At 40.7% G+C, this 10,649-nt stretch overlaps 1 long non-coding RNA gene across 1 annotated transcript; it reads right to left on the bottom strand.

Moving 5' to 3' along the window:
• Positions 1 to 2,205: 2,205 nt before the first annotated feature.
• Positions 2,206 to 5,664, bottom strand: LOC143769325 (uncharacterized). Its single transcript, XR_013214351.1, has 3 exons — positions 5,462 to 5,664; positions 4,164 to 4,313; positions 2,206 to 3,361 (listed from the first exon to the last, which is right to left on the bottom strand). It is a non-coding gene; the product is annotated as an uncharacterized LOC143769325 (long non-coding RNA).
• Between the last annotated feature and the right edge of the window lie 4,985 nt (positions 5,665 to 10,649).

Raw genomic sequence — 10,649 nt, forward strand, 5'->3', positions numbered from 1 at the left:
CCCCTATGTGGTGCATTAATGGGTGTGTTTTTTATTTGCTAAAACATGTATTTGATGTTTCTATGTGCTTTTTAAAATTCACTATGTGTACCTTTTATCAAAATATCTACATAATAAACAATTGATGGCGAGTATTTTACATCAAAAATATGGTTTTGTTAACAGATTCCTGGCTACTGGACACTCATATTCTTCACTTCATTTTGAGTTCCTTCTTGGCACATCAACCATATCCGGGATTGTGCGGTCAACCTGTGATGTGATTTGGGACAAGCTCAAGAGTCGCCTCATGCCTCAACCAAACACACAAGACTGGCTGCGGATTTCCCAGGGTTTCATGGAAGCCACTGAGTTTCCAAACTGCATTGGTGCCCTGGATGATAAACACATTCGTGTCAAAAAGCCGCCAAACTCTGGTTCCCGTTTTTTTAATTATAAAAAATATTTTTCTGTTGTGCTCCTGGCTGTAGCTGACAGCAACTACTGTTTTGTTCTTGCTGACATTGGGGCATATGGGAGTGCCTCTGATGCTCGCATCTTTAGAGCTTCAAGATTAGCTCGGCGACTTGCTGAGACTAATCTAAATCTTCCACAACCATGTGTGCTTCCTGGTGCATCAGGCCCACCTGCACCATTTATCATGGTTGCTGATGAGGGTTTTGCACTCTCAAGGCACGTTATGAGACCCTTTCCACGTCGAGGTTTGGATAACCGGAGAAGAATTTTTAACACTCGACTGATGAAAACCCGGCGATTGGTTGAGTGTGCTTTTGGAATCTTGACTTCAAGATGGCGTATATTTGAAACCCAAATCCAAATGCATCCCCAAAATGTACAGGCAGTCATAAAGGCAACTGTTTTGCATAATTTCTGCAGACAACAAGAACCAGCCTTGGATGATGTTGATGATGGGAGAGTGGTTAATGTGGCATTATCAGAGGATAGAGACCATGCTCCACGAGTATCTCAGTCTGCCCTTATAGTGAGGAATATTTTTGCAGATTATTTTTTAACACCAGAGGGTAGTGTGCAATGGCAAATGGAGGAGCACAACTAATGTTACCCTTTTTTTTTTTTTGTTTTAATAAACATTTTTTTTAATATTTATGTCAAAATTTGTTAGGGTCTCGCAAGGCAATGAGGACCCTTGACGTGGGTTGCGAGCTTACATTTGATGTGGGTAACTGATACACGTGTGTGTCTAAAACCCATTGCTACCCATTACAAATAACTAATACCTCATTCTAATGTGTTTACTGTGGTTGTCCGAAATATCCCATGTCTGAAAGTATTGATTTGGTCACATAATTGTGTACTACAAACAAACAACTAAGACCCGCCCTCATTGAGTGTGATTTTGAAGAAGAGTGTGTGACCGTTAGATCATGTTATTCAGACATACTGTAATCTAAATGTACATTTACAAAGCTACTTTGCCATGGAAAATAGATCAACGCAGTTGAGTCTTTGAGAGGCCGCATCTTTAAAAACCTCACTGAGAGTCACTGTAGCTGCGTGCATCACCACCGTCTCATCCTTTACCATTATTTTGAAGCCATGATGGATTATTAATTACACCATCCTACTGCTTAACCTTTTTTTTTTGTTGTTGAGAAAAATGTGTTTCACATTATGATTATGCTCATATCAATAAAGTAGTGTGCAAATTACATATACATTCAAAACTAAACAAGACATATTAACACTTGAACAATGTGTTTTATTTTTCAGCAAACACATTTAGTCAGCCAATTGTGTCTGACAAATCAAGCTAGCTTTAACAACAAAAATCAAACAAAACAGAGTTATGTTCCTTCTAAATCCACAAAGTCACCATGACTGGAGAAAGATTCATCTGTGGTATTTTCTGCGCTGACACGTTCAGGGCTGCTTGAGGGTGTGGGCATTTGTCCTGTAGTCACTGTGGGCTGGCATGTGGTTGTTTGAGGTGGTTCAGTGTGCAAAACTGATGCTGTTCCTGATGTAGATGGGGTATAAGGTTGCGTTTGGTCTGTCTCTTTCAAAAATGTGGCATCATCACAAGTAAAGTAGGTTGTGACTGGCCAATCTGGCTCACACATGATTGGGAACTATTATAGGGCTCACCTCTTGCCATACGGTTTGGCGGAACAAATTGTGTGACCATAGGTGTCTGTTGCCTTGATGGCATATTGTAGGGCTGTGGAATTGTAAAATGAGCACCACTACTATCACCCACAGACATGCTGGAGGACAGGGATTCGGAATGTTGGCTGTAGGTGTGGCTTGGAACAGACCTTTGCCAATATTGCTGAGTTGTGGCACGGGCATGAGGCACAGAGGTAGGAGCAGACATTTGCCAATATTGATGGCTACTGGCACGTGAATGAGGCACAGAAGTCTCATCAGACATTTGCCAATATTGCTGGCTACTGGCACAGGACAGAGGCACAGAGGTAGGATCGGACATTTGTCCGTATTGCTGGCTACTGCCACGTGAATGGGGCACAGAGGTAGGATCGGACATTTGTCCGTATTGCTGGCTACTGCCATGTGAATGGGGCACCACAGAGGTAGGATCGGACATTTGTCCGTATTGCTGGCTACTGCCACGTGAATGGGGCACAGAGGTAGGATCGGACATTTGTCCATAATCATGGGTGTAGCTATGGGCAGGAGGAAACCAAACTGGAGCAGACCTTTGGGGATAACGAGGTCTTACAGCAGGAGGTGGAAGCATGGACGAGGGTGCAGGCCTTTCCTGTGTTTGTTGGGTACCTACATTTTGGTCATTTGTTATATTGGTAGCAGATGGCATCTATTTGATGTTGGGCAGCTCGCCATTGTTCAATGGGCCCTAGCACCTGGTTGGGTTCCTGCTCTTCTTGGCTTGCAGCAATGAGGGTCAAGGTTGCAGCACGTACTCGTTCCTGCCGTCCATCAGGAACTTTGCCAAGGCAAGGAGACAGTGAGCGACAAAACCTATCTACAGCAGTTTCTGGTGTCATGGAATTGAGTATGGATAAAACTCTAGCATCAATGAGCTCGGGCAGCATACGTGGCTGTTCCTGTCGCCTAGTTCGCCTATCTCGGAGAGTGTGTGTTAGATACATAGGTAGATTTGCTGTTGATGCTGCCTGTGGTGCTGGGGCTGTTGTTTGTGAAGTGCTTGGGGCTGTTTGAGAAGTGCTTGGGGCTGCTGTTTGTGAAGTGCTTGGGGCTGTTGTTTGTGAAGTGCTTGGGGCAGCTGTTTGTGTGCTTCCAGGACCAGCATCAGTGGAAGTTTCAGCAGCATCAGACACCTGCTCATCAGGCTGTGTTGTGGGTGTCGGGTCTGCTGGGGCTTCGGTCTCCGATGCCGAGGTACATGGCAGTGATGTGGCTGTTGGCGAGACATCCGAGTCATCAAGGATGTTAATCAAGGATGTATTAGCAAATAACATTAACAGTTTAGTTCACAATGCTAACCAAATTTTAAACAACTTTTGTTAAATATATATTTTTTAAACACTTTAGGATTATTTTTTAACATGTTTGTATTTTGTAATGAAACATATAAATATGATGATTATTGTAAGCACAAATGTACTTGGGAAAAATAACTATGGGTAAAATCTGTCCCAGAATTTTGTAACATGGTGAAGCTTTGTAAATGTGTTAAAATACAGTGTAGTTATTTGAATATAAAGAGTTGATTAATCCATTTCCATGAAAAAGGCAAGAATTTGATGCATTAAAATCCAATAACCTTTATTGAAACAAATCCATAAAATAGTCGATACCAATAGTTGTTTAGGCATAGTATCACACATCAGCCCTCGCTGTTCGCGTTTCAAACACAAACGTGTTCTTAGTGTTCAGCTGCAGACTAAGAACACGTTTGTGTTTGAAACGCGTACAGCGAGGGCTGATATGTGATACTATGCCTAAGCAACTATTGGTATCGACTATTTTATGGATTTGTTTCAATAAAGGTTATTGGATTTTAATACATCAAATTCTTGCCTTTTTCATGGAAATGGATTAATCAACTCTTTGGGCTTCTACCACGTGCTGGGCTGGACGTTTTCCCTGCTCGGATGTTTGTATCACTTGTGGATCCCTGTTGTGTGATCATACAAATTAAAACAAAAAAAAAAAAGGTATTTTAATATGTTTGGTCAATCATACACAGTCACACTTACTGATTTATCTCCATGATTGGGCGAAGAAAGGCTAAGTTGCGGTAGTAAACATATTTCCTCTTTTTGTTGCACCTGCTGTGGAGGGTAGGGGATTAAATTCCCGCCTAAATTGGTCCCTGGCTGAGCGCCATCACCGTTGAACCAAATCAACTGTAGGAAAAGTAGAGACACAACAAGTCACATTCCCACAAATAACAACATATTCCTTAAACAACACAATGTGTTCATCTATGTTATAGTTTCAAAGTATTATGCTTGTGATCATCATGCCTGGCTGTAAACTAATTTTAGAAAAAATTAAAACAAACATTTCTGAGTAATAATTGTGTGACCCTTTTGCACCATGTTGTAATATTTACAAGTAAGATCTAAATAGCATGAGTACTGTTATGAACGCTTGCCCAAAACATAGGCTGCATGACTGTGTGTGTGTCTAACAACACAAACATTAACACAAGTTGCATTGGCCATTAGACATGTAAGGGCTTGCCTTGTGTGAATAATTGTGGATGATGGCATTAATTAAGTGGAAACATTTGCTTTCAATCAGTCACACACACAAACTGTGGTGTGGCCAGCAAGACATGTTAAAATCAAACACTACATTTTTAAATAAATCCTGGTTTTGTTATGACAAAAACAGTCAGCACATGTTGATCCTTACATGTTCAACATTATATTTTCACATACATTTAAACATCTAAAAAAGGAAGAGAGACTTTAAGGGCTTGACTTTTGGCATATAGTCCAACGGTCAATTTCAAAATCTGACCCCATAAAACATTGTAAAGCATAAGAGAAAATAATGTTAGACATCTATGGAGATATGCTTGAATACAGTTCACTTTGCCAAATCTCATGTACCAGGTTTTTGAACAGCAGGGAATTGTGTGCCAAAAATGCAGGTTGTGAACATGCCAGACAACTAGGCCTTCAGTTACCTAGGTCTTCTTTAGTATTTTCAAACATGACAAAAACACTTTTAAAAAACAAAATATACACACAAAACCTAAAATGCTGACACAAACACACACTGCATTTTTTAACAATTCTAAACAAGCATGCTTCATGCGAAAATAATCAATCAAACACAGGGAACATACTGGAAAGTAGTAAGAATCTTGTAAAGTGTATATGATAAGGTCCATGTAAATATAAATATTAAGAACACATAAGCCCAATGGTTATGATGTTAAGACATGGACCCTAACATATAGAATGCACAATATGAATTTTGGTCATATGTTTCTCTGAAATTTATGTTTAATACAACAAGGAACACCTATGGGGTAACTTACCAAACTTTGCCTGCTTTGCGGGTGAATATGTGGACCAACCATGTCTGGGGTACAGCTGCGCAGCTACAGCAAACCAAGCCCGTTCAATCGCCAGCCTGTCACGGTATCCTTCGCATCGTGTGTCCCATAATTCCGGATGTTGCTCCACCAAAGTAATTAGCTTCTCTGTGTCCACACGAGGGGGCATAATATTAGGCAGTCAGCAGAGTCTGAAGATGCCAGCACTCTGATAAGTTGAAAACTTCACCTCAGAGGCCAAAATGATGTCTAGACTTAAGTTTAGCTTTGTCCCAATCAATGTCTAGACACTTGTCTGGCAATTGCTACATTTGCTTCAAATGTTAACCCTAAAATTTGGAAAACGCACACGGACAGCACACGGACGTCATCCGTGTGCGGTACGTGAGCTAACTCAAGAAGAAAAGTAGCCACCCATGAAAACTGCACACCACCAATAAATAATGAAAAAAGGAACGGCTTTATTAATAAACAATGTTAAAAACAGTATAAAAACATGAGAAATACACATATCCACCCTTAGGTCTGCTCGTAATGCATGCCATTATATAAAGGTACAAATATAAATGTCTATCATAACAAACAACCACCTGGCATATGCAAATATGCAATACTAGAAAAAATATATATATATTGTAATATAATGCTGAGTATCAAAAAAAGACACTATTGCTAGCTGTCAGGGAAGAAAGTAAATAGCCAAGGACCTACTACCCTGAAAGGGAGAACACAGTGGACCCTGTGCCCACGAAGATGTAAACCTGAATCCTATCAAGAAGGGCCCCAGAAACAATATAAAGTGGCCAGCGATGTAAACAAATACTCACAAAAGTGACAGTGCTGAGGGTCCTGACTCAGTCAGAGCCCAAGCTAGATGAAAGAGTGTCCCAAGATGGGCCCGCAGGCAAGTAACGAGGCCTAAGCAGCCGGTGGTGAGAGCTAGACCGCTGGGTGGAAGGACCCAACGCGTGTCACGGTATCCAAAGACTGCTTCGTCAGGGGAAGTGTGCGGTACGTGTTTACAATCACCCATTGACTTTAATGGGTCCGTGTGATCCGTGCGCTCCCACGAACACTGACATGTCTCCGTCTTTGGCACACGGACACACGGTCCACAAAAAAATCAATGACATCTGCACAGAAGCATTGATTTTAATGTGTCTACGTGTGTCAGTGTCTCCGGTACGTGAGGAAACTGTCACCTCACGCACCGGAGCCACTGACGTGTGAAACAGGCCTTAGAAGGCTTTGGGACTCAGGTACAAGCCGACGCCTAAGGAAAAGAACTAAGTATAAGTACTTTTATTCCACTGCTACCGGCAAGGTGTCTCTGACAGTCTTGGAATAACCCGCACCCGCACCTTTGATACAGGTACCGAACGTTTATTTTAGAAGTCCTGCCAATAGATTTATCCACTGTAGGTGGATGCTTCATAACCTGGAGGAATGTTTATTGCTTCTAGCATATCTTGGTTTATTACATCACTAAGCTCTCTCAATATTGCCCTTTGGAAACTTTCTGGGTTATAAATACATATTTTATAAGAGGGTTTCAATACACCCAAGACATCTTACAGTACCTTGACAGGTTGCATTTATACTAATTACCCCTTTCCCCTCTCACTTTAGTTTGAGTCTACACACCTTGATTTGAATCTCTTCATTGTCAAACATCACAAAGCTTTCTCTCATCTAACAGGTAATCAACATCATTTTGGTGTCTGACCCATGCATTTGGTTTTATAGGGCAAGTATTGTGCTCTTTTTTCAATATCTCCCTAATTGGTCTAGGGCTATACTTGCAGCTGACCTGATGCACTTACATTAGCGCCGCTACACATTGAATCCATTTTATTTCTACATTCAGTAGAAATTGTGGGACAAATTCTGGTGCAATTTTTACCCATTTCCCAGTGTGAAAATGTAAAACTCGGGGCTAACACACAATCTTGGTGGTAAAAGTGTAAATTTTTTTCTCTTCACTTCTTCACAATGGTATAAAACTTTGTGTCACACCTGTGGTGTCAATATAATCACTGCACCCCTAGATGAATTAATTGAGATGTTTAATGGTAAAATGGGGTCACTTATGGGGGGTCTACTCTTCTGGCACATCAGGGGCTCTGTCAATGTAATATGGCACCCTCAAACAAGTGCAGCAAAACCTGCACTGTAATATGGCGCTCTTCCTTCTGAGCTTTGCACTGTGCCTCAACAGTAAGTTTTCAACCACATATGGGGTATTGCTGAACTCAGGAAAAATTGAGTAACAAACTTTGGGGTCTGTTTTCTCCTTTTGCCCTCATGAAAATACAAAATTTGCAGCTAAAAATTATTTTTGTGGGAAAATGTGATTTTTTCTTTTTTCACGGTTTAACGTTATAAACTTTTGTGAAGCACCTGTGGGTTTAAGGTGCTCAATACACATCTAAATAATTTCCATAAGGGGTCCATTTTCCAAAACGGTGTCACTTGTGGGGCGTTTTTACTGTTTAGGTACATCAGGGGCTCTCCAAACGTGACGTGTCCGCTAATGATTCCATCAAATTTTACATTCAACAAGTCAAATGGCCACAAGAAACAAAGTGGAGAGAAAAGATTAGGTTGTTGTTATTTTTGTTGTTATTGGGCAAGGGGGTGTTTGCTATAGGGGTAGACATGCCGGAGTACAATGTAGGACGGAATTAAATCGGAAACATTTGGTGCAGCTGTGTAATATGTAACCCAGCTCGGAGCCCCAACAAGAAGAATGCTGGTCTTAAGGCATTTAAAGAAGTGGAAAGCAGATATTGCCGTAATACAGGAAACACATTGGAGAAATGAAGACATTTTCAAAATTAAAAAATTGTGGGTGGGGAGGTTTACGGATCTGAAGGAGAGGGGAGAAAATCAGGAGCGTTAATATTATTGCACAAAAAGTTTCCACACAAAGTCAAACAGGTAGAGCGTGATATAGAAGAGTGATACATAATGTTAAATTAGAAGGGAATGAAGGGGAAGAGTGTAATTAATGTCTATGCACCTAATTCGGACCAAAAACCTTTTTTTTTTTTCTTTTGAGCAATTGGATACTACAGTTGTGCTCAAAAGTTTACAAACCCCGACAGAATTTTTGCTTTCTTGGCCTTTTTTTTCAGAGAATATGAATGATAACACCAAAGCTTTTTCTCCACTCATGGTTAGGGGTTGGGTGAAGCCATTTATTGTCAAACTACTGTGTTTTCTCTCTTTAAATCATAATGACAACCCAAAACAACGAAATAACCCTGATCAAATGTTTACATACCCTGGTGATTTTGGCCTGATAACATGCGCAGAAGTGGACACAAATGGGTTTGAATGGCTACTAAAAGTAACATCCTCACCTGTGACCTGTTTGCTTGTAATTATTGTGTGTGCACATTAAAGCGGAGTGAGTTTTGGACGCGGAGGAGAGGATGTGGCGCGCGGAGGGGAAATGGCTGCCGAAGACAAGCCGGAAGATGATCATGGAAATCGCAGCGGCAGTCGTCTAAAGATCTTTCTACCCAAGAAGCTGCTCGAATGTCTACCAGAATGTTCAAGCTTACGAAAAGAAAGCATCCCTGGAACACGAGCGAGAATTCATGTTGCTGACCATCCTTTTGGATTTCTTTTTAATATTATGTGATTCCGCCATTGATAGAGCATTCTTCAGGTTTATGTTTTGCCGTTTTTATACAATAAAAACTTTTACATAAAAAATAATTATTTTTGCATCACTTTATTCTGACAGCTATAACTTTTTAATTTTTCCGCTGATGATGCTGTATGGGGGATTGTTTTTTGTGGGACAAGATGATGTTTTCAGCGGTACCACGTTTATTTATATCCGTCTCTTTGATAGTGTGTTATTACACTTTTTGTTCGGCGGTATGATGATAAAGCATTTTTTTTAAACTTTTTTTTATGGCGTTCACTAAAGGGGTTAACTAGTGGGACAGTTTTCTAGGTCGGGTCGTTACGGATGAGGCAATACTAAATGCGTACATTTATTGTGTAGATTTTTTTAATTTAAATATTTAGTGATTGAATAAATACTGATTTAAAATTTTTGCAATTATTTACATTTTTTATTTATTTCTTAGTTTACACTGTGTCTCACTATGAGACACTCATTTTGTGCAGGCTGATCGCTTCTATAACATGCAGAGCTGCATGCTATAGAAGCTTTCAGCACTGCACGGAGTTGCACACTGACCAGAGAGACTTCCTGGTCATCACTGCACATGACCGGAAGTCTCTCAGCAGTAGAGACCTGGATGTCGTCATGACGACATCGGGTCTCCATGGCAGCAATCGGGACCCAGCATCATGCTGTGGGATCTCCGATCCAAGGGCAGAGGGTCTGACAGCCCCTCTGCCAGCTCCGGAATGCTGTAGTCATGTTTGATCGCAGTGTTCCAGGGTTTAAAATGCCAGGAGTGGTCCGTGACCGCTCCTGGCACTTTAGTACTGGGTGTCACCTCGGATAATCATCTGACACCCGGCTGTGATCAGCTGCGCTCCCCCATGAGCGCAGCTGATTGCATGGGACGTACTAGTCCATCCATGGGAATTAGGTCCCAGGTCACATGGATGGAATAATACGTCCGATGGCAGAAAGGGGTTAAAGTGATATTGTAACAATGGTGGGAAGAAAAATAATTTCACATATTCATTCACATTCACATAATTTCAAGATGCCAACTTAGGTAGGAAAGATAGTTTTGAGAGAGAAATTAGTATCTTATTTGTATACACTAAAAAAAAGTCCATCAAATATGAAGAGTTTAGCAATAAACAGAGAAAAATTTGTAGTCTACGGATGACAAAAAAAAACTGAAAAGGCCAGAGAAAACTGGAAGGAGGCCCAAAAAATTGTTAAAGAATGAGCAGAAAAGAAGGAATGTTTAGGAAGACACAAATGGACATTGAGTTGAGGAGGTTTGGGGATAAATTGGGCAGGCTACTAGCAAATTTGGCAAAAGGAAGAAAGGGGAAAAAAATATAATAAAACTTAAGAATAAAGAGGGTCTAGTAGTGGATTATCCCAAAGATAATCCCAAAGAGATAAGCTCAATCCTGAGGGATTTTTATGGAAACTTATACTAAGATGAGTCACAGGGGGATGACAGAAGCAGAGATTTTTTGAGTAAACTTACAATGCCTA

Source organism: Ranitomeya variabilis, chromosome 4 (genome assembly GCF_051348905.1).
Source record: "Ranitomeya variabilis isolate aRanVar5 chromosome 4, aRanVar5.hap1, whole genome shotgun sequence".
In the NCBI taxonomy this organism is placed as follows: Eukaryota; Metazoa; Chordata; class Amphibia; order Anura; family Dendrobatidae; genus Ranitomeya; species Ranitomeya variabilis.